The 25,297-nt window shown below is 44.2% G+C and overlaps 1 long non-coding RNA gene across 1 annotated transcript in view; it reads left to right on the top strand.

The window, feature by feature from the left end:
- The window catches only part of LOC144221343 (uncharacterized), a 110,950-nt gene that overhangs the window by 21,892 nt on the left and 63,761 nt on the right, over positions 1-25,297 (top strand). The window contains exon 2 of the long non-coding RNA XR_013332039.1: positions 22,471-22,594. This is a non-coding gene — a long non-coding RNA (uncharacterized LOC144221343). The remainder of the gene's footprint in view (positions 1-22,470; positions 22,595-25,297) is intronic.

The raw sequence follows: 25,297 nt of genomic DNA, 5'->3' as shown, positions 1-25,297 counted from the left end.
TTGATGGGGTGGAGGGGAGCCCCATGCTGTCAGAAGTGAGGCCAGACAGTGTTTGGAGCCAGAGTGGAAAGGGCCCTTGGGCTGTCCAGGTTTTGGCCTTTGCCCTGAAAGCAGTGAGAAGTCATTACAGACGGAAGGGTGGCAGAAGCTGACCTTCCTTGCAGCAAGGTCTCCCTGGCTGCTGTGCCGACGCTGGACAAGACCAGTGAGACCCCAGCAGTGACTCAGGACACAGGTTTGGCAGCTTGGGCCAGCGTCCGCGGTATGGGCGGGCGCGGAAAGGTCAGGTTCTGGAAGTATTTTGAAATCGAGTGTATGGGATTTAATGACATCTTGGATGCATCGTGTGATAGAGGAGCGTAAAGGATGATTCCAGGGTTTCTCTCTAAAACATGGAAGGAAGGAAAATGTTGCCATTGAACTTGATGGCAGGGTCGTTGGGAGGGGGTTTGGGGAGCTCAGCTGTGGGCCTCTCACACTCGAGCTGCCGATGCCGTGCAAAAGGAGAGCCTGAATTGCTGCTGGGTGTGCTGCTCCGGAGTTCAGGAGGGCAGACGGGGAAGTAGTTCGTGCGACACGGGGTCTGCGGCCGTGAGGACCCTAAGACTGTAGCGAGGCAAGAAAGAGACGGAAGACCGAAAGCATTGGCGCTCCAGTGAAATGTTTTCAGTTATTTATCTCAGCGATGAAATGTTTTTCTGTTCCTCTCCCGAGTGTCAGCTCACCTGTTCTGTTTGCTTTCTATATATGGCATCACCTGCTGGGTAGGGTAGTGAAGCTGGGTATGAAATCCCCGTGGCCACACCCTGTTGGGAAGATTCTGGCACTAAGTAGGAGCGGATCTCTTCCTCCTGAAGGTAAATAGATGTGTAAGCCTGGAGCCCACTTCTGGCCCCCGTTTAACCAGAGCAAGTGGAGCGTTTATATATCTTACCTTAACCTCAGCTTCATTAACCAAAGAAGAGCTAAGCAGTCAGTGTGGCTTTTCAAGATGGGGTTTGCAGACGGCCCGTGGCTTGCTGGTATAGTTTGCTGTATGTCTTCAGTTAGATGCTTCGAAACCGATACACAAGAATGGGAGGGGGTTTAGCAGGTAGAGAAAGATGAAAACTCCAGAAAGCAGGGTAGTTGGGAAAACGTAAGAAAGCTGTCTCTGGACTCCTGTGTAAATCTGCACTTACCAAGAGCCCCAGGGCTGATGTGTGTCACTCAAGGCCCCTCGGGGTTGGTGGGAGTGGGGAGAGATGTGACTGTCACAAGCAAAAGACCCCACCTGTGGATCCATCTGTTTTTATAGAAGTAATCCCTTTAATTCATAAATTTCTCTAGAAGGCTAGTTACATATTTATTCCTAAGTCTTACACATGAACAATTATTTCATTGTACTTTCTCTTCTTTTTTTTTTCTTTCTCCATTTTCCATCATCTTATCAGATGGGTTATTTAATCTAGTATTGGGTTGCTGCATTGTCAAAGGTCGTAAGTACCTCTTTAAAAAAGAGTCACACAGGTGCTGATGTAAAATCTTTGGAAGCTGAGACAGTTATTCATACCCTGTCTTGCTCTAGAAAGGGCTCGAGCAGCAAACCTTAAGAGTTTGGGTTTCAACTGGTTGGCCTTCTGGAATGAGGACCCCATGCTGGCTGTCACCGGGACAGGGAGCGGTGGGGTCAGAGGGCAACAGTGTTTGACGGTATGCGCCCTGATTTCTGGGGTTAGGCCAGCCTGCTTTTCTACCTGCCCAGACCATTTGCTTAGACCCCGGTACACAGCGTAGGATCTTTGTTCCCCTCCGACTTCATTTGCTTAAGCCCACCCTTCTCCCACCTCTCCGAGCCATCTTGCTTTTTTTTTTTTCTTTTTCTTTCCATTTTGGGTCATATTCCTTTCTGGCATCTAAATAGTTACCAGGCCCATTCTAAGGATTACACATTAATTAATTTTCCTTAAACCTGTGAACACAAATTCCTTTGTGTCATTTGAGAAGAACACATCATGTTTTCCCTGCTCCCTTGGCGTTTGGTATGCTTTCAAAGCCTGGTATTTTCAGTGTCCTTTTCAGGTGGAGTGAATCAATTGTGCTCTTAAGTAACAGCAGTGACTTTTTTTTTTTTTTTTTTAATTTCAGAGAAAGAGACAGCATGAGCAGGGGAGGGTCAGAGAGAGAGGGAGACACAGAATCAGAAGCAGGCTCCAGGCTCTGAGCTGGCTGCCTGCACAGAGCCCTACATGGGGCTCGAACCCACTAACTGTGACATGGGCCAAAGTCGGACGCTTAACCGACTTAGCCACCCAGGCGCCCCAGCAGTGAGTTTTTTTTAAGGTGCTTTGGGCCTGTGGAGATCCAGTCCTGGTTGGGTGAAGGCTTCCTTTGTAAGAACACTTTGGCCATCTTGAGTCACACATAGGACATGCTCTCTTTCCAGCTGGGATCACCTCTGACACCTGCTAGTATGCTGTGTGCAAGAAAGGATAAACACCCTCAAGTCTTCGGCTTCTTGATAAAAAGTAGCAACTTCCAGAAACTCAAGAAACATCTTCCACATCTTAACATTATATACTTGGATACAAAGGATTGCTTACTTATAGTCCTTTTTTGCCCTGAAACATCAGTTTCCCACAAAAGACCAGATGCCACACTGTTTTTAGTCTGGCCTAGATCAGAGGTTGACAGATGATGGCCCATGACCAAATCCAGCCCACTGGCAGGTTTTGTAAATAAAGTTTTGTTGGAACACAGCCACGATCATCCGTGGATGTGTTGACGATGGCTGTTGTGAGCTGTATGGCAGAGTTGAGAAATTATCAGAGACTTGCAGAGCCTAAAATACTCACTGTCTGGCCGTTTCCAAAAAAGTTTGCCAACTGTGGTCTAAAATCTATAACTTTCTTTAAACTAAAATTTTCCAGTCATGATGTGATTTTGGACTCATCGAGATTTCCACCTTTTTAAAGTTGTCAGGAAGAGTCCATGGAGAAAATAGCCAGTGGTTTAAAATACATAGAAATTCGGCATTGTTTGGTTTTCTAATACTAGTTCCATTTTCACGGGTTATCAAAATGTATTTAACTTAAGCATAAGGTGTGGAAATGTAAAATGAAAGGCGTCTCAGGTCCCACTAAAAGAGAACACTGGCATTTCGATAGAACCTAAGCATCAGGTTACATTTTCACAGGACTTGATAGCATTTAGGACTGAAATCTTCGCGGAAGGCATAATTCACACGTCTGCGGAGGTGTCCCTTGTAAGCCACGCAGTTTGACATGTTTATAGCCTAAAGGGAAGGCTGAATTTGCTTGGACTGAAATCAGTAAGAGGCTAGTTTGAGTAGGTTTCTGTGTGCGTGCGCACGTCTGTGAAGCTGTCGATGCTCTTCTGGTACGTTAATTACATGTTCCTAGCAGTGCAGTTTCTTTGAACTGCCGTTCCTTTTCCCATAGGCTTTTGCTCGTTAATGTGTGTTCCAGCCTGATAAGGACAGATGATCCCCTCTCTCCCAGGGCCCTTGCCGTCTCCATCACCTGTGTCATTCAGGGTACAGTCCTACACCCTGGACCCTAAGAGAACATCCTCTCCATGGCCATCTTGTGCTCTGAGGGCTAAGGCAGGACACAGAGCTCAAAGCGCAGACGTCTGTGCTTTCAGTGGGAATGATCTGCCTTTCCTTCCCATCCAGAGCTGGTAAATGAGGGCAACAGAGGGCTGTGTTAAATGTTGCGAAATCTAATTACTGCTTGATTTATAGCCACATCCACACTATAGCCAAGGGGCGGGTTCTCTGCCATGAAACACACTCCTCCCGTGATCGGCCGGCTGAGAGGCTCTCCTCTCCTCCGCTGGCCTCTGCAGCAGGGGGCTGCTCTCCTTGGTGAGGACGCTGGGCCAGCTCACAGGGCCACAGCTTGGACGACATCACGCCAGGGCCCTCAGGCACATGATGTTGGCATGGGTGAGGTCCTGCTGGGCTTGCTGGGGACACACACACGCACACGCGCACACACACACATACACACACGGCATGTTGAGACAGCTATGTGCACCGTTTTTGGCAAGGCTGCTCTTCTCCATTTCCAGGACGTTGGGAAAAGAAACTAGCTTTTTTTCCGAAGAAATAAACTGGAAGGCTCTGCCCTCTTCATTGTTCTTGTGTTTTGCACAGTTGTTTTGTTATTTAAAAAAATTTTTTTAACATTTATTTATTTCTGAGAGACAGAGCATGAGCAGGGGAGGGGCAGAGACAGGGAGACACAGAATCGGAAGCAGGCCCCAGACTCTAGGGTGTGAGCTGTCAGCACAGAGCCCGACGCGGGGCTTGAACCCATGAGCAGTGAGATAGTGACGTGAGCTGAAGTCGGACGCTTAACTGACTGGGCCACCCAGACACCCCTCTTGTGCAGTTGTGAATCAAGCTGGAGGCTCCAAGTTCCCCAAAGCAGATTGCTTTTGATGGAGAGACGCCCCTTTTGTCATCTGCCCCACACCCCCCTTCCTGGTCACTCGCAGAAGCCCCTGCGAAGGCTCAGGAGCTCAGAGGCAATCGTGTGGCTTCGTGGTTGCAAAGGCATGTGTCAGGGTCCACTGACAACGTGCCCCTGATTCGACCGGTCCCTGCTGGTAGCCTTGAGGCTACAGACCTCTCAGTTCTTGAACTGTGGACTGGTGACAATAGTTAGTGTCTGCTTCATAGAACCAGTGCAGGGATTGAGTGACTAACGTGTCTGGTCGTGGGGCCAGGCATACAGAGGTATTCAGCGAGGTTCACCGTCCCTGGGCCGGAACTGCATGGAAGATTCACCTCAGTCTTGTGTTCTGCTGCTCTTGCCTTCACCCTCCGTCACAGGGGGGGCAGCTTGCATTGCTTTGAATGTCATACGCATCGTCGCTGGGGACAGGGGCTTTATCCCTGATACGCTTTAGCACTGTCTGCCTGCGGCTTGACGGTGTTTTTTAATTTTCTGCAGACTGTGCACCCCCGTATTAGCTTCAAGGGGCCAGCCCCCCTCCCCTCTCAAAGCTGTGAAATAGCTATCCGTACAACTGTTTTTATCTAAGAAGAAACCGAGTCTTAAAGAAATTAAGTACTTTTACCTACGTTCACATGACCAGTAAGGAAGGGAACAGATAATTCAAGTACAAGGCTGTCATTAAGTCTCCTATGACCTCAGGATGCTTAGCTGTGAGTTTATTTCTGTGACACCCAAGTCAGAGGAAAAAAGCAAGTGGGTACAGTATATTCGTATAAAGTATGTTTTGATTTCTTCCAGAAAACTGCTTTATTACTAACATGAGACAAATAAAAGAAGAATTGGTCGGGTAAAAGGAGAAGGCACAAAAATAACTTAGAGGAGAGGCATTTTAAAGGGGTGCTAACAGCAGTTAACTGTTGAAAACAAGCTTTCCCAGGGCCTATAAATAGAAAAGAAGGTTCTCAGGTCTGATAAAGTCATCTAAACATAAAGGTTCAGGGGCGCCTGGGTGGCTTAGTCGGTTAAGCGTCCGAATTTCGCTTAGGTCATGATTTCGCGGTTCGTGGATTCGAGCCCCGCGTCGGGCTCTGTGCTGACTGCCAACTCAGAGCCTGGAGCCTGTTTCAGTCTGTGACTCCCTCTCTCTCTGACCCTCCCCTGCTCACGCTGTCTCTCTCTCTCTCTCCTAGAAATAAATAAAAAAAAACATTAAAAAAAATTAAACATAAAGGTTCAACATGACAGTCAAGTGAGTAAACTGTAACTGACATAAATTCATGTGGAATCAGGTTTTCATTTCTTCTCTATACGTAGCATGGTACTTAGAAGTAAGAGGTAGAAAAATTGAAAGAATTTAACATAAAAATAGTTTTGTGAAGGTGTCAAATTAGTACTAAAACCTTTAAAAAAATTTTTTAATGTTTTATTTATTTCTAGGAGAGAGAGAGAGACAGCGTGAGCAGGGGAGGGTCAGAGAGAGAGGGAGTCACAGACTGAAACAGGCTCCAGGCTCTGAGTTGGCAGTCAGCACAGAGCCCGACGCGGGGCTCGAACCCACGAACCGCAGGATCATGACCTAAGTGAAAGTCGGACACTTAACCGACTGAGCCACCCAGGCGCCCCAGTACTAAAACCTTTAAAACGTGGTACTGAGACTGTGTTGGTAACAATTGGGCTTTTTATACAATATGGGATTTTTCTGAGGTAAAATTTACAGATCTTTAGTGTACAGTTTGATAAGGAAGGTCTAACAAACATACACACTCATAAAACCACCCTGATAAACATGTTGGCCCTTTCCTTCACCCCAGCAAATCGTCTCTTACCATTTTGTGGCCAATTTCCCCTTTGCCACCCAGAAGAAATCATTGTTCTGATTTTCATCACTGTAAGTTAGTTTTTTACTGTTTTGAAAAGTATGTCCATGAAATCACAGTAAATACCCTTTGTGCTGCTTCCTTTCATTCAGTGTCATGTCTTCGAGACCCTTCCGTGTTGTTGTCTAGGTAGCTGGGTCCTTTTCTTGCTGAGTACTACCCCATTGTGTGTACACAGTGCGATTGGTTTTTCTCTGATCCTCCGTTAATGGATAGTTGGCTTGTTTCCATTGGACATTTTGAATAAAATTGCTACGAACATCGCTGACCTGGACGTACGTTTTCCTGAACGTCGGATAATACCCCCGAATGGAATTGCTGGGTCATAGACCAGATGTTTGATTAACTTCGGCCTTTCCTCTTAGCACCGTGTAAAAGTTCCAGCTAGCCCACATCTTTGCTAACATTTGGTATTGTCTTTTTATTTTCGGTGATTTGAGTGGCTATGAACTGATGAGGTTTGAAGTGTTGTGGTTCAGAGCTTACGGCCCAGAAAGAATTCTTGAGACGTCTTTGGTGCAAAAAGGTGGTTTTTGCACAGGGAGGGGACCCGTGGGCAGAAAGAGCTGCACTGCGGTTGTGACGGGTGGCTGATTTTATGCCTTCAGGTTGGGCAGGGGTTAGGGACAGCCTAAGTCTCTAAGGAATTTTGGAAGTAGGTTTCTGGAACCTTGAGGAGACTAGCTGTTCTTAGGAAAAGGTCATTTGCTATTGTCTAGTAAACCCTCGGTCCTGACACCTTCCAGATGCAGATCACTGGGCCAGATGCTTGGGATATGACCACAAACATATGGAGGGGTAGAGATAAATAAAGAAAGTGTCCAAAGGAAATTCGTTATGTTAAAGTAGACTCACAGGATCCTGGGGGTATGTGTGGGGGGGTTAGGCTGAGATTGTCTATTTCCCTCAGCAGAGTATTGACCTCAAGACAATGGAACTCTCAGAGGAAGGTCACCCCGTCTGTCTCAAGGACTTGCCAACGTGCCATAAGTTGTGAGGAAATTTAACTTGGACTTTGTTTCCCACACCACGAGCTACTGTCCTCTGGGGTTTAAGTTTGTGTTTCCCTCATGACTAAGGATGACGAGTACCTCTTCGTGTGCTTGCACATCTTTTCTGTATCTTTTGCAAAGTGCCTGTTCAAGCCTTTTTCCCTTTTTGAAAGTTGGACTCTTGGTCTTTCTACTGCTGATTTGTAGTTCTTTATTTTTTTGTCTAAAAGTTCTTTTTCAGGTGTAAGTATTAGATCTGTTTTCTCCCATTTAGTGTTTGCCTTCTCATGTTTTTGATAGTGTCATTTGATGAGCAGAAGTTTTTACTTTTGTTAAATAGACCAATTTGTTAATTTAAAAAAATATGTTTATTTTTGAGAGAGAGACCGAGCACGAGCAGGGGAGGGGCAGAGAGAGAGGAAGACAGAGGATCTGCAGCAGGCTCCAGGCTCTGAGCTGTCAGCACAGAGCCTGACGTGGGGCTCGAATCTGAACGGNTTTTTTTGTCTAAAAGTTCTTTTTCAGGTGTAAGTATTAGATCTGTTTTCTCCCATTTAGTGTTTGCCTTCTCATGTTTTTGATAGTGTCATTTGATGAGCAGAAGTTTTTACTTTTGTTAAATAGACCAATTTGTTAATTTAAAAAAATATGTTTATTTTTGAGAGAGAGACCGAGCACGAGCAGGGGAGGGGCAGAGAGAGAGGAAGACAGAGGATCTGCAGCAGGCTCCAGGCTCTGAGCTGTCAGCACAGAGCCTGACGCGGGGCTCGAATCTGAACGAAAGTCAGACACTTCACCGACTGAGCCACCCAGATGCCCCATCAATGTGTCAATTTTAAAAAAAAAATTGTTTTTAATGTTTTATTTATTTCTGAGAGAGAGGCAGCGTGAGCAGGGGAGGGTCAGAGAGAGAGGGAGACACAGAATCGGAAGCAGGCTCCAGGCTCCGAGCTGTCAGCACAGAGCCCGACGCGGGGCTCGAACCCACAAACCATGAGATCATGACCTGAGCCGAAGTTGGACACTTAACCGACTGAGCCACCCAGGCGCCCCAAATGTGTCAATTTTTTAACAGTGTTTTTTGTGACTCCAGAAAAATTTTATCTACTTCGAGGTTGCAAAACTATTTTCATCTGCTGCTTTAGAAGCTTTACAGTTTTAGATTTTAACTTGTCGGCCCCTGTTCCATCATCGTTTATTGAACATACATTTCATTCTCCATTGAATTGTCTGAGTGGCTTTTTCAAAAATCAGTTGTGTATTTGCGGATCTATTTCTGGACTCTTCTGGTTCATCGACCTAACAGTTTCTTCGTACTAACTCCATAATGTGGGGATTTCAGTGTCTTTCTGGAGCTTCCTGTCCTTCCGTGGGAGGAGGACACTTCCTTATCAGTGAAAACGCAGGTGACTCACCAGGTCCCTCACAGTGGGACACATTAACGCAAAATGTGAAACATCACTCGTACTTGACGCTGACGTGGAATTTTGTAGGGGANTTTTTAATGTTTTATTTATTTCTGAGAGAGAGACAGGCAGCATGAGCAGGGGAGGGTCAGAGAGAGAGGGAGACACAGAATCGGAAGCAGCCTCCAGGCTCCGAGCTGTCAGCACAGAGCCCGACGCGGGGCTCGAACCCACAAACCATGAGATCATGACCTGAGCCGAAGTTGGACACTTAACCGACTGAGCCACCCAGGCGCCCCAAATGTGTCAATTTTTTAACAGTGTTTTTTGTGACTCCAGAAAAATTTTATCTACTTCGAGGTTGCAAAACTATTTTCATCTGCTGCTTTAGAAGCTTTACAGTTTTAGATTTTAACTTGTCGGCCCCTGTTCCATCATCGTTTATTGAACATACATTTCATTCTCCATTGAATTGTCTGAGTGGCTTTTTCAAAAATCAGTTGTGTATTTGCGGATCTATTTCTGGACTCTTCTGGTTCATCGACCTAACAGTTTCTTCGTACTAACTCCATAATGTGGGGATTTCAGTGTCTTTCTGGAGCTTCCTGTCCTTCCGTGGGAGGAGGACACTTCCTTATCAGTGAAAACGCAGGTGACTCACCAGGTCCCTCACAGTGGGACACATTAACGCAAAATGTGAAACATACTCGTACTTGACGCTGACATGGAATTTTGCAGGGGAAATGTGTTTTGCAGTTGGATGAGTTCGGTTTATTCAGATACGAAAACTCTGGTGTAACACATCCCATTTCACTGCAATTTAGGTCAGAGACTAATGCTGAAAAGAAATCTGTATGAAGGCCTGGATGAGCACAGACTCCGGAGCAGCCCCAAACTAGTAAATCAAAAAAGGAGATAGGTTAATGGATATTCCAATTAATATCACACAGCTGAGTCCAACCAGGGTTTAAAATGACAGCGCTTCAGTATTGCACCTTCCTGGTTGTCAGTGCAGCTTTTTTTTTTTTTTTTGCCTCGAAAAATACATCCTTTCCAAAAGGTACACAGCATTACATTTGACATCTCCTGGGAGGAGATAAATGAAGGTTTCTTCCAAAAGAAGAAAATAAGAGGAGAAATTCTGTGTAAGTTCCATTGCTGAAAATGAGAACGTTTTAAGAATAGCGGTAATCTGCAGAAGTGATTATTTGGGTATTTGGAGAGGATCCATTTGATGATTTTTTTGGAAAATTTTTTTCACTCCATACTCAAATGTGCTTTATTGTCAAGTGCCTATTTAGATTAGGTTTTTGACTTGTAATGGTGATCTGCTTTCTTCTTTCTTTTTAATAAAATTTGAAAATGTTTGACTTTTTTTTTTAATTTATTTCTAGGAGAAAGAGAGACAGCGTGAGCAGGGGAGGGTCAGAGAGAGAGGGAGTCACAGACTCTGAAACAGGCTCCAGGCTCTGAGCTGGCAGTCAGCACAGAGCCCGAGGCGGGGCTTGAACCCACAAACCGCGAGATCAAGAGCTAAGCAAAAGTCGGACGCTTAACCGACTAAGCCACCCAGGCGCCCCTGTTTGACTTTTTTTTAACGAGTTAACCAAAGAAGTACAGCTACTCTTTTAGATTAGTCCTGCATTTCTTCCCTAAATTCCATTTAGATTAAATCTGGTTTTTCTCTAACTTTAATACCATAGTATAACTTCAGAATCGATTAAAACTTGATTATAACAATTAGTGTTGTAATTTCATGGAATATCTCATTGTGACATTTCCCCTGATACGTAAAGTGGTCCATTGGCAAAAGCACTTGTATTTTCCTTCTTATTTGTAAGAATATATTTAGTGATATTCTTTTCTTAGATTATCAGAGACTCTCACTACAGGCAGGGCTATTTCTTGTGCCTAAGAATGTTTCTGAAAGTTGCATCACTAACACTACTTGCCAAGTTGAGTGTATAGAAAATTTCTCATCTCCTATTCACGTTAATCAGCATCAAGCACATATGGATGCTTTAGGGTGAGATTGTAGTATAGAATACATACATTTTTCCCCAGGAAATTTGCAGTGAAGCAGGTGCTGGATGGGTAGTTTTGGGGTTTTTTTGGTTGTTGTTTCTTATTCCGTGAGCTCTGTTAATTCTGTCTTCAGTAGGCCAAATGTCTGAATAAACAGATGTCTAATAAATTAAAACAAACAAACAAAAATAGAGGTAATCACACACTGAGAAAGGTCTTCCCTCTTGGTGCTCCCTTCCCTGGGGGTTGAAGCAGGGGACCCTGCCTACCTCACCTGAAGCGTCTGAAGGAGTTGGAGTATTGAGTCTCATCCATTGGTTCCCCCATCACTAATGATGGAGAAGCAAAACCTGTCTGATTCTTCTGTCTACTTCACCGCAAGGAGCCAGGATCCACTCTTTTGTGTGGAAGCGCTGTGCTCATTGTAGACAAAATAAAATTAACTAAGAACCACTTTCAGCACCCCGCCCCCCCAGTTCATCCTCAGGGTAACAGAACACCAGGAACCGTCTTTTAAAGCCTGGCACTGACTCACATCACATACTCAAATTGTATTTGTTCCTAAACAACATTAAAAAACAAATGCAAAGATTCTGCTTATTGCCCTTGGGAGGAAGACGATGAAAACGGCACATGCTTCTTTAGTCGGTTACATGTGGCAGATAACGATCAAGGTATCAGCTGGTTTCTCTTGCCGGCCTCTGAGCTCCTGCGCTGCTCTTCTGTTCACCTGTTAGGCACTTTATTTCGTGTATTCCTGTTACAGAACATTTCTGTGATGTCAATTTAAAAGCCTTCTATAAAATTTAGTACACAATCCACTTGCGTAGGCTTGACTCAGACTTCACGGTAAAAAACATTCATCATGTGCCATTCCGTGGAAGAGGAATTTAAACTCTCCTCGTCAGAAGAAGGCCTGCCTTCTGTAGAAATAAAATAGCTTCTCCCTGAATGGGAGCACTGATTTGGCAAAGATCGCCAGCAGTCAATTCAAGAGGCATGTAATGGAATACTTGAAATTCAAAGTAGCTTGTAATCGGACTTTGAAAATAAAGCAGAAGAGAGACATGAGAAAGTTTCCTTAAAGTGAATTAATGTCCTCCAGATCACTTCCAGTTTCAAAGTTAATAACATACCCACGATAAAAGCAATATGCAACGAAGCTTATCTTTCCCTATGCTTGTTCTCCCTGATACACGGACGCTGAGCTTCGAAAACATCCCCTGCAGACAGAGAACCCACATCCGCAGTAATGATTTTCAGATCTCACGAGAGATTTCCACAGAGTTTTGGTAATGTTTGGAGGGGTAACTTTCCTCTTTATTGTGTCCATAAAGCGTAAAGCGATAGCCCAAGAAAGAACCTTAAATAAATAACACAGATTTTCTTGCTTATTTAGAAAGTAATCAGATATTCATATTTTCAGAGGATTCTTTCCCTTCAAATAACTTCTTCACTCTTGAAGGACACATTATTTTTTTTTTCCCTGAAAATCACTGAGTGGTAAACGCTCCAGAAGAAGAAACAAATTAAAGGAAAAAGGTCTCCTCATTATTGCCACTGCCTTTAACAGGATTATGTAATGAAAAATTGTTCCCTTGGTCTGAAAGAAAACCTGGAAAGAATGTTTACATATGGAAATAGGGACAGGAGACATGAAGGGAATTCAGATACAGAAACTGGCCACCACGTATGAAAAACTTAACATTCAAAAAAGAAACTGGGGGGGGGGTGATTCTTTTCAGCAGGGGAAAAAAAAAGTCTTGACTCTACAGGTAATTACACACTTAACGGTATAGACAGAGTAGGATTCAGGTTGCTTCAAGGTAGATTTCTGTTAAATCCCACTTGCACGTTAATTTCTATCGTGGAATGTAAAAAATTGGTCCCTAGATATAATAAAATTATCTCCAAAATATACACGTTTAAATGGGAATATCTTTCTGACAAAACCATTGAGCCATTATCTGTTAATGATACTGAGAGAGGGTTCCCAAGATTTTTTAAACTGCGAAAGTAAAAACAGTATGTAGGCAGACAGCGATAAAAAGCGATTGTGTCGCTTTACCTTGTTTTAAACTTGATTCCTCCCATGATGGCAACAATCAATCCCTAAAGCTTCAGACACTGCCAAGGCCCCAGTCGATCTTGAAACTTGCTAATGCTTCTAAGTTTAAATCCAAAGAAATTATTTTCCAGTTTCCACCGCACTTAAACTTACTGGCTTCATTCCAGACGTCTGAACCTGGCCATGCCTTCCAAGTGTGCAAGAATGCTTTTAGATAAAAAGTTATCCAAATAACTGAGGGAAGGGATATCTGAGATGCACTTAGCCATGAGAACTTGTGTCAGCAGAGGCTTGCCTGAATGCCTAATGATAATCAGCAGATTGGCTGACAATCCAGGCTGAACTTGGGGTTCCTGTACTAATGGTTTGACTTAGAGCCGGGAGCAGTTAGCTCATCCAAATCTTGGTTATTGAGGCTGCTGCTACTAGCTGGTTACTCACCTGCTGGGTAGCAAGGCTGAGTTACACCATGCAGACTAGGTGTGGGCAAGATCTGGCAACCAGGGCCAGGAGCAGCAAGAATCTCCAAGCCGATTGGGGCACCTGGGTCGCTCAGTCGGTTAAGTGTCCACCTTCGGCTCAGGTCATGATCTCACAGTTCATGGGTTCGAGCCCCGCGTCGGGCTCTGTGCTGACAGCTCAGAGCCTAAAGCCTGCTTCAGATTCTGTGTCTCCCTCTCTCTCTCACATTCCCCTGCTCATGCTGTCTCTATCTCTCTCTCAAAAANTAGAGGGGCTCTACTCATTAAACGCTGGCCATCCTGGGTTTTTCTTTTGCTTGGGTAGGAGTGGGGAAAAAACACAAAAAGTTTTAGCAAATAATTTATGTTCAGTTAGGAACCATGAAATTTTACATTGAAAAATTGTAAACCTTCAGTGTAACATTCCATTAATTTTCCATTTTAAAATTTAGTATAATAGAAATCTTAGGAAAATTTTAAAAATTCAGTACAATATCCCGTTAGTTTTACACACTGTAATTTATGTCACCAATTGGCTGTGGTTGAGTAAGATTTCCTTTCTCTTTTTGCTCTCTGAGGGGTACTGTAATGCAACAAATGGCATGATCACTCTATATATTTTTGCATGTATCCTCAATTATTTCTAATTTATTTTTGCACATGGTCCCTAGGATTATTTCCCCATAGAGAATGGCCAGGGGTAAAGGTATACACATTTTTCAGAGTTGCAAGATGCTTTCCCACATTGCCCCAGAGAAACCAAACCAAACCAACAGACAAACAAACAAAACTATGCTTATGTAAGTTCCAGAATTTCTAGATGCTACTAACAAGCTCTTAACAGTATAACATTTTGGGTTGCACTCAGGACATGAGGATTATGTATTTACACTATATGCTTTTTTTTCTAAGAGGGGGTCTGTTTTTCTAATAATTAATATCATTTGACCAGATGGTTAATTTTGCCGTCAGCCAAGTGTGGAGAACTTCATGTTTACAGAATGCTGGGCAGTCTCTACATGCTTTCCGTATGTATTAACCCATTTAATCCACAAAATGTCATCATTCTTATGTTATAGATGAGAACATTCAAGCATGGAGAAGTTAAATAATTTACCCAAGGTGGCCAGCTGGAAAATCGCTAGATTGGGATAAAATATAGCGTGATAGGAGGTGAGACGCACGTGATAATGTTGTTCTAGCAACATAATTTCTCCCAAAGAATATCTTTCGGGAGAATATAACTTCCAGAGTTTTCATATGATCCCTTTCAAGATACCTATCCTTAGGCTTTAAAGAAAGTGAAGTTTCAGAAACACCCGGATGAATTTCATAACAAATTATATTTGGATGAAATAATCTTTCAAAGTTAGTGATGTTAAAACACAATTATGAACGTTCATATGATACATACCTGAAGCTTTTCACGTTCCATGAAGCTTTTGCCTAAAATAGCAGCATGTATTACTCACGCAAGAGTCTACGCCTTGATTTTGGACAATAATTATAGAGATGCAGTCAAGATAGAGGGCTGATACGATGCAGAACTATTCACAATTATAGGAATCTCATTTAACTGAAATATTTAGGCATGCCACTCCAGGAGTCAAAGCTATAATTTAGGACATTAGCCCACTTATTGTCATTTAAAATTTTGTGGGAATTATCTGTGGTCAGTAGAGAAAGAATCCAAGCCTGAGTCCTTTTCGTAAAACAGATTATTGGTAAGGTAGGACACTTTCACATCCAAGAAGATGCCTGTCAGTGTCCATAAAACATGGGATGATTTGAGAATAGAAGAAAAGGTAATATGCACAGGAATATTCCTGCAAGCTATTCATAGTTTATCATATTAATCTCTAGAAAAGTATTTATATACATTATACATTATATGTGATGCATTCATGTATTATTTATTATTATATCATTGTTATATATAATATAAATGATATTTAATTTTCATACCCATAGGGTAATTATTTTCTTGTGTATAAGAACAAACATGGTTTTAGTGAGAAAATAAGCAAAATAGGAATACATTGGAGTCCCTGAGCAAGTCCTGGTTTGTGGCTCCCCTTTATGATTTCTCTTCCTTCCCATCACCTGGTGCTCACTGCCTCCTTCTGCTGTAAATTCTGTCAAGGAAGATGCTATATCTCAACCCATGATCACATAATAGGGGCTCAATGTATATTTCTTGAACTACCGAAGCAATGTCTCCTTATTGTTTGCAGGTTCTCAAATAACCCTCTGTTCCTTGTCCTGAACTTACTATTTCTTCTTTTTTTTTTTTTTTAATGTTTTATTCATTTCTAGGAGACAGAGAGAGAGACGGCGTGAGCCGGGGAGGGTCAGAGAGAGAGGGAGTCACAGACTGAAACAGGCTCCAGGCTCTGAGCTGGCAGTCAGCACAGAGCCCGACGCGGGGCTCGAACCCACGAACCACGAGATCATGACCCAAGCGAAAGTCGGTCGCTTAACCGACTAAGCCACCCAGGCGCCCCCTGAACTTACATTTCTTAAAAGCTGCCAGTCAGAATGCCGAGGGTCAATCTTACTGGTTATTTTTTTTTTTAAGTGTATTTATATACTTAGAGGAAAAGCACAAATGGGGGAAGGGAGAGAGAGAGAAAGAGAGAGGGAGAGAGAGAGAATCCCAAGCAGGCTTCATGCTGTCAGCACAGAGCCCAACTTGGGGCTTGAACCCACAAACTGTGAGATCATGACCTGAGCCAAAACCAAGAGTTGGACACTGGACTCACTAAGCCATCCAGGCACCCCTCTTACTGGTTATTTCAAATCATTCCCATTAAGGTAGAAATCATGGATGTCTTAAGCCACCATCATGGTTCTGTTGTTGTTAAAGAAAGTTTCTTAGTGATGATAATTTTTAATTGCAAGGATGTCTATTCACACAAGGCTCTCTGCTGTCCACATGTGTGTTCTAATAGCAACATGTACTTACACACGTATGAAATGTCCTTCCTTGTGCATTCTACCTCATTGGCTGAGAAAAAAAAAAAAACTATGTTTGACTTGTAACCCTATATAAATACAAATGAAAGGAAGGTAGGAGTTTTGATTTCTGGAGAATACAGAAGTCCTTTTATTAGGCAATGCTTAAATTCCTGTGCGTTGAGATGCTTTTAACACTCCCTGTAGTTGACCGTTGGACTTTATAATTAAGAAACAATCATTTGGGTAGAAATGGGCTGCTATAGGACATAGCGGAATCAAAAGGATGCCTTCCTGAGAATGTTGTGTTTGTGAGTTAGATGCAAACTAAAATGATCTTAATGAAGATTTTTCTTAATCTGATGTTCATTAGGCATGTAAGTGTGCTTTTTGCATCAGAATTTCACAAGTTCCTTATGTTACCTTAATCATTTAGTTTCTCAGGTTTTTTGCACTACCATATCCCAGCTCTCTTCTTAATCCTGTCGACTTGCACAGAAGCTCCTCAGAATTAAGTGTGTTCTTCTTAATTTGAGCCACGTCATCTGAATGTTGAGGTTACCATCCTTTTAACAGGTGTGAAAGCTCACCTCCAGGGAAGGAACCTTGCTGCTTCTTATGCAAAATTAGCATAAATAGGAAGGAGTAGGAGGCCCATCTTCCTGAAGGTGGACAAAGTCATGGCTGGTTAGTTTCAGAACGTGAGGAGGTCTGGGGGCCGGGCAGACCTTGTACTTGTGCTTCCTGGGGTCAGGGTGCTAGATGTTAGAGACGGTACAGAAGGGTATGGACATTGCCGAGGTAAATTTTGTCTGTATAAACTTTTTTGAGGGTTAGCCCCGTACCTAAGAAATTCTTTGTTCTCGGGGCTCCTGGGTGGCTCAGTTCGTTAAGCGTCTGACTGGAGCTCAGGTCATGATCTCACTTGTTTGAGTTCGAGCCCCACATCTAGCTGTGCTGACAGCTAGCTCAGAGCCTAGAGCCTGCTCTGGATTCTGTCTGTCTCTCTCTTTCTCTTCTTCCCCACTCATGCCCCGTCTTTCAATTAAAAAAAAAAAAAAATTCTTTGTTCTCTTCTTCCACCAGTAACTTCTCACCTCTGGGCCTGAGAAGCCAGTTACATTCTTGGGTAAATGAGCATGATAGGGCTAATCCCAGGGCAGTATTGACCTATGATTAAGCCATGTCAAAGTCCAAAGTCCTAACCGCAGTGGTCCATTGGGTGGGTCAGGGTGGCAAACTGTAAGAGAGGCTGAGAGCATATGGGCCCTCATAGGTTTGTTATAGGGGGTACAGCAGGAAAGGGGCCCAAGGAAATGGGGAGAGGGGCCCCCTGGCAAACAATCCATTCGAGCAATATGGTCAAGTACCACTGACTGGTTCTGTCCAGCCATGCACTCGTGGGTCCATGAGGGTGGTTGGGCTGCGCTGGGTCTTCATTTACAGACAGATGCCATGAGTGCAAGGATTTCAGAGATGCCTTACTATGCCAGCAACCGCTCGCCATTCAAAGCAAGCCTCCATGACAGCTCTTGGAGCTAGCCGCCCGTCAGATTCACAACTCCGTAGCTGTCTCACTGTTCCCTACCCTTCTACCTCTCTTCACCAGTTCTATAAAATAAGAATCACTGGAAGAAAAAAAAAAGAAAAAACGATGGCGTAGACAAGGCTTTGCGAAGACACTCCAGGATGCACAACCAGTTTGTAAACCGAGCCCCACTGAGGAGACTCACACAGTCTGCTTACGACGGCTGGCAAGATGGCCGCCCAAACATAATCATCTTTCTCAGCTGGCCCACACAGCGGCTTCTTGCGTCGAGGCACAAAGGAACATCTGAGGCCCTGTGTCCACAGTGGGGTCACTTCAGGGTAAACAGGACGGTGTGCTAAGCATCTGAATGAAGAGGGGCCTGAGGACTGCACGCGGTCCTTGGAGTGGCTGGGGTAATTTTCAGTGGCCCGTTTTGGTCTTTCCCAGCCTGTCCATGTTACACCTGTGTCAATCACCCGAATGCCATATTCTAAAAAGAAAGAAAGAAGGGAAGCAAGAGAAGGAAGGAAGCAAGAGAAGGAAGGAAGGACGGACGGACGGAAGGAAGGAAGGACGGCCAGCCAGTGTTTGGGTGGTATGAACAGAGAAGGAAGGAGCACTATACCTCCTAACTACTCGAATGCTTTTCTACCAGTTGTCCTACCCCTCGTAGCCAGAGGAGACCTTCACCGCCTGGGCAAGCTTTTCTTTCCCTTGGAGTTGGCAGGTGGTGGTTTGCTAAAGCTCTTCATATGCTCTGGGGGGGAGCTGATTCTTAGCATCCCTGCCCAGTTCCACGCACAGTGACTTCATGGTGGTGGGTGGCTTGAAATCCCATGATGGAAATGCTACGGGTCAGAACCACACCATCCCAGGCTGGTGGCTTCGATACTGGCCAAACTGCACTCCATGTGGGCTGGGATCCGTGGCACATCTTGGACCACTAATCAGCTGCTGGCCCTTGCTCCCTTCCCTGGCAGGGCTGGGAGAGGAGAGCTACGCTGGGGCTCCCCGTCAGCCAAATGAGAGACTCCCCGGTCATGGAGGCCCAGCTTGGGAGCAGCCCTCCCTACGGAGGAAACAGATTTCCTCGACCCCTTGCAGCGAGTTAGAGTTTGACAAACAACCACAGTCCGAGACACTTCTAATCAGTCTAAAGTTATCCAGGAGCCATAGACTTAGAAAGAAGCATTTTTAGTATGCGAACTCTGGTTTCTTCTCCAAGGGAAGGAGAAAACTAACAGAACTCTGTATGGAAATCCTTGACACTTGGGCTTTTCTCTCCTCATTCTCCAAGGTTAGAGAATCAAACCAGAACTTGAGGGATTCCGTCCAGGGAGGTTGGTTTCTGGGGGTGGGGTGGGGAGGTGACTTCCCCTCTGTGTCCAGTCTGGCAAATGTGAGATGCATGCGTTTTTGTTCTTGGTGCAAAAAAGGGCAAGCGAAGGTTTTGACTTGCAAGGTAGTGGGTACCTATTACTCTAGAAAGAACTGAAAAGGAATTGGCAGTCCTATTTTCAGAGGGCTTGGACCAAACTCTCATTTTTCTGGTGTATGCTGTTTCTTTCTTTCTTTTTTTTAATTTAAAAAAAATATTTTTATTTATTTCTAGGAGAGAGAGAGAGAGAGACAGCGTGAGCAGGGGAGGGTCAGAGAGAGAGGGAGACACAGACTCTGAAATAGGCTCCAGGCTCTGAGCTGGCAGTCAGCACAGAGCCCGACGCGGGGCTCGAACCCACGAACTGCGAGATCATGACCCAAGCGAAAGTTGGACGCTTAACTGACTAAGCCACCCAGGCGCCCCTGGTGTATACTGTTTCCAGCTGTGTCTCCATGGCCCTCCTTTGTCTTCCGGCCCCACCAGCCTTTCCAGAACCTTCACACGCTCTGGCCCTCGTCCACACTCCAGCCAGAAGACCACACTTCAGCCACAGACCATTCACTCCACCCCCACTTATATTATGACTTACATGCTTTCACAGCAAACCCCCCCACCCCACTTCACAACAATTTACCGCCATCGTGACTACTTGTTTGTTAATGAACCACTTAATGTTTATCTCCCTCATTAGAATGGAGGCTCCATCAGGAATCCAGACACTCTGGTTCTCTCCCTGCACTTGTCAAAGTCCAGCACAGTCTTTGCACATAGTAGGTGTGCAAATCATTCCTGAATGATTTTTCAGAATCAGGGATGAGTTGACGAAAGTTCAAAGACAACAGTGTGCCCTCCAGAGGTTAAAAATACGTATATATAGGCTGACCTAGCTGTGTGGCCAAGTAAGAAAGATTACCAATTAACTTTTCCTCCGTTTCCAACAAATATGGGTTCTAAACATGTTGAAAGATAAGACTGAAGAAAGGACCGTCGCTTCCGTCTCTTAGAAAGGGCCTGTTGAATGCGTGTACGAAACAGGCATGAGAGAAATTAATCAAACAGCTTTGTAAAGTGCCTTTTTTGAGTGAGCAGCCTGTTAAATGAAGGGGAAGGCAGAGCTGTTCGATGTTTCCTCGATAAATACCTGAAGTGTTACTAGTCTGTATCCCGGCAGTCTCGAGGGAGCGGTGCCTTAGGCCGAATCACTGAAGCCAATTCCTCTTGGAGTTTTAGCTCCTGATCGCGCTTTGATAATTCCGTGGTCCATGCTTCCGTAATGCACGCAGCAGTGCTTTCCTGGAGCAGACTCGGCTCCATCCTACGTCCCCCGAGTTCGTGTCTGTGTGTACGTTTCTACACACTTTTCACTCTTCAGTTTATGGATCATGAGTTTCTGTGTTCTCCCTTGAAGTTCATGGGCCATGCCGTCCCTTTCGCTAGCTTATTTCCCAAAGACCGGTGGATGAAAAATGATCCATAGGCGGGATTCCTTTTCCATGGCTCCTGATTAATCCTCAGGGATATACGGTTCCTTAGAGCAAATCATAATGCCTTTTGAGAATGTCTGCTTTCTATAAAGGGTTTCAAATAAAAAGCAGAGTGAAGTAAAACTATAGAAATGAGAAGTTTGCACGGTGTCGTTGGATCAGAACTTAACTGGTAGAACAGACCAGTTTCTGGGAATTCCTGAAAGAAGGCTTAACAGACGAACAGATTTGATAAATATCCTCCCCGGATGGTTAATTTTGTAGAACACACAAGAAAGAAACGACTTTTGGGGAAAACAAATTTTAAGTAGACTGCAGGGACAAACGTTGCCTGTGACTCACTGACTTCTTTCCTCTCCCCTTCTCCCATACATTTGTCGTTTTAAATTTAATCAAACCGCATTACCGACTTTCCCCAATATATATTCCATAGAAAACACTTGTGGAATGTATATCCTATAATCTCTGTTGCAAGTCGTTAATGAAATACAATTATGTGCCCGTCATTTCCTGAAAAGTCCTTTTAAGATCGGTTCGTGTAGAATCCAGTGAAATTGTAGCAATTACATAGGCAAAAAGTTCTTAAGAAGGAGTAATAATTTTTGTTACTAGAGTGAATATAATAATGATTCTCTGTGATTAATCAAGTCTGCCATTAGCTTGTCATGGTTAATTCTAAATGGGGTTTCTGACAACATTCTACAGTAGAGAAGTGTTTAGGTACTTTCTTGGAGCAGTGCGATGCTGGAAAAGAAGGTAAATAATAGGACATAATGAAAAGATTGCTGCTATTAATAATAGCTTGATTCGAACTCCCTGCGTGCCAGGCCCCGTGCTAAGTGCAAATAGCCCATTGACAAGAATCCTGCACTGTGTCTCTCATTATTGCCACTGAGACACAGAGGCATCCAGTCACTTCCCCAGTCACAAAGGTAGGAAATAGCTGATCCAGAACTTAAACCCAGCCAGTTTGACACTTAGATGTATGCCCTTTGGCTCTGCATCAACCCGCCTCTGACGGGATTTGGCTTCTAGAAGTAATTTTACCATGAAACTGTGAGGTGGGCACATTTATTTAATTTTTGCTTTTAGAATGACTCCTGGTATCCTTTTCCATCTCTTGGAGCTCTGAATTAATAATAATACGTGGTAAATAATAAATAAATAATAAATAATCACTAGAATCAACATTATGACCTTTGACACCTTGATTAGCCCTTTTCCACTATGGATAGAAACGTGCCTGGTATTTCTAATGCTGTTGAGAGATTAATTAGCACTTTAGGGCCAACGAGTGGCAAATCGCTACCCCAGGGTAAATAATGTGAGACTCTGATTTTATAGGACTTGGATTTTAATATCCTCCCGGTATCGATTTTATTATTTCTCAGTGCTGGAATCTGTTAAGTTTAAGTAAGCTGCCAGGTGCTCTACACTGATTTCACCACTCTTTTGTTTATCGAGATGGGAGAAAACACAGGGTTGCACTTTTAAAAATCACTGATCGTTTACAAGGTGATGCATTAATCTTCCGAATGACAGGAAATCAAGAGGATCCTGTCTGTGGGGTTTAATTTATTAAAATTTAATGTGCTCATGTGCTTTGCTCCAAGAGCTCCGTGCTAGCAAACTAGCTATAATTAGATTACCAGCCTGCTAAGCGCTGGTGACAGGCTGTGCCTCAGAGAGCATGTGCTGGACTCTGCATGAACCTCTCCTCATTGGTTGCTAGCACGGCTGCTCGCCAGTTTGATAGGTTTCCACAGTGCTCTTTATGCTGCATCGGAGACATAGATACAGAGATACTCTCCTGTGTTCTTGCAGCGGTGGAGGTGCCCGGCTGGGAACCGTAAGGAAGGCACCGGAGAGAAGGTGTCCGTCTTTGTTGGCGTGCATCGGAGGCACCGGCCGCCGGCTCCGGAGCTCCGCGAAGAAGTTTCAGTTCATGGTAATTACTCTGAGGCTTTATCTCCGGAAAAACAGGGCCGTGCATGAAATGAAGCGTGCTCGTCGCGTCATCTGGTTAATTTGCTCTTGCTTTTGTTAATATCACTCGTACTCTGGCGCTCCCGGACTGTCCTGTGTTCTCCCGGAGAAGGCTTGGCTGGTAAACAGCCACCCTGTTCGCGAAGGAATATTGTTTTTACCTGGATTCAAGAATGCCTGTGGTGGGGAGTGATTTTTATTGGTTCTCTTCTGTTTGGGAAAGTCCGATGTTGTCTCAGTTTAGGTGGCCTTTGGAGGTGCGTTGCAGTAGCCGGGTGACTGTTTGCATGGAGCCCAGACTCTCATGAATAATGAGCAATCAAGGAGAGTTCAGTGAAACACACTTGAACGAGGACCGGGCAGCGATTCCCCTGGTGTGGACGCAGGGTCTCAGCAGAAGTAATGAGCTATTGTTTCTTCAGAGACGCGCGCCGCCTTCATTTTGGGTGGCTTTCTTTGTTTCACCTTTTGTAGTTTCCATTAAGCCTTCTTAACGTGGAGACCATGAGCGTATCCCATTGTGCCAGAAATATGTATAGGTGCGTTTTCAGCCGTGCCAAAGAGAGAATTTTTCACTCGGGGCTTTTGTTCCGCAGGGATGTTAGGTTGCTTTCGGAGTTGAAATGAAATCACAGGAAGGTGCGGTTCTTCCCACTTTGACTGAGGTCTGACAGCATTTGAACATTTCTATTAACGATCGCCTGGACTGTTTCCCAAATCAGACAATAAAGACTCTAAGATCGTGTTGGAAAGGTGGTACAGCCCGGAGGAAAAATATCTAAGTGGCCAAGGCTGCGCTTAAAGAAACCCAGGCCAACGCAGCATGAGTTTTGGTTTCTCAGCGTACCTTCGCCAGAGAGTTGTTTGATGCCGGAAGAACCCCTTGTTATCATTAGGTCCTCAAACTTAAAAATTGATGTTCTTCCCGTCGCCGGCTGTGGCGACCACAGAAACTTGTGTATTGACTCACTAGTCACACGGCTGGCCGGCTGCCACCATGCGTCTGCTCTCAGTGGAGAGCCCTGCTGATATCTGAAGGCTGTCAGGGATTATTTCCCTGCCCCTGGAAAGCCAAGCAGTGCTGTTTAAGTATTTTGTTAAAATAACTGCTTTGATTTAAAGCTACAATCCGATTGTAGGGCTTCTGTCTATTTCCGTAGAGGAAAACTTCAGAATACCAACTGTGCTTTACTACCCCCCCACCCCCTAGATCCCCTCCCTGGTCTACCCTGGAGTGTAATAAATTGTTGAATGTAAGATTTCTCTCAAATAACTGTTTTAAGAAAGAATACAGAAGATGTTAGGAAAGGTGGTCATTTATTGTAACCCGGTGTCATCTGCAATAAGAAAGTTTGAATGTCATTCATTGGAATGTAGGGTCTCTCTGTGACCCTAGGCAGTCTGCGGCGTTTCGGTTTTAAGACCCCACGTGTCATGGGACGGACGTGGGAAGGGTCACCTACTTCCTGTTTGGACTCCCTCCTCCCCCAACGCCAGCCACGCCTGGTTCAGACTTCAGAAGGGTGCGTGGCCGTGGCAGGAGCGCAGTGTGTTACCGTGATCCCGCCCCCCTTCACCCAGCCCGTGCCCTCTCTCCAGTCTCAGCCCTGCGTTCTTCTCGCCTGCCGTGCCTCCTGCTGCAGGTGTGGGAAATCACCTGCATTTGACAGTTGGGCCTGGACACTCATTCGGGGAAGAATAAATGGATGCACTTTTATAACTGTCTCTCCCTCTCCTCCTAATCCCCTGACATACTCCCTTAATGACCTTAGTCTTCACAGAATTTCCAGGAAGGCAGCTGCCTTAAGAGTAAATTATTGTTGTCCTACATCACCATCGTCAACCCCCTTTTTGAGCACAGCCCCGATTTGCTGTGTGTCATTGGAAGCTATAGGACATAGTTCTAAATGAGGTTGCTTCTCCAGGGTTGGATCTTAAAAGACTTGCTGTGTCTAGAAGGAACTTCTTAAAAATGTGATGTAAATATAAATGTGCATGGATATTGTGTAATGTACTATGATCCCAAAGGGCCCTTTAACATATACTAAAGGGGCATTTTTAAATAGCACTAAATAAAATGTTATTTCTCTTTTCTCGGAGTAACAAACCCTGTAATTTTATCTTCAGATCAGTTACAACTTTTTTACTACGTTCAGAGGAATCTTTATGTACTTCTGAAATAAGAAGGTAAAAGTAAGGTTTTTAGACCCTCTAACATTTTATTCTGTCCATCCTCGTAATTCTGTTGCTCTTTACTGATGAGAGAATGACATTTCTGACCAGTCAAAAATAAGTCCCATTAGCATGAACTAGAATATAAAATGTATAGTTTTTTAAATCAAAACATCAGGTGGTACTTCCTGACTTTTTCTCCTAGGGCTCGTAATCATAGCAGAAAAAAATGGCATTGAGTTTAAAACCAAAAAGTCATTCCACATAGAATTGGATATGCCACAAAGCACCTAGGCTGGTCCTAGCCTGAGAATAATTGTAAAAGAAGGAGCAAGGTGCAGCACGTGGCCTTGGACGTGAGGGTTGTGGTATGGCACCTCGAGGTGGCTTTCCAGCTGGATGTTTGGGCATCTGTGACACCAAAAAAAAAAAGAAAAAAAGAGGGACAGACATCTGTCCTTAGCAATTGATTAATATCTCAGGATTGACCCCC

The sequence above is a fragment of the Crocuta crocuta genome, unplaced genomic scaffold (assembly GCF_008692635.1).
Source record: "Crocuta crocuta isolate KB4526 unplaced genomic scaffold, BGI_CrCroc_1.0 scaffold20, whole genome shotgun sequence".
NCBI classification, from domain to species: Eukaryota; Metazoa; Chordata; class Mammalia; order Carnivora; family Hyaenidae; genus Crocuta; species Crocuta crocuta.
Note: the sequence above shows the minus strand (reverse complement) of the source record. Positions and strands in the feature narration are given on the sequence as shown.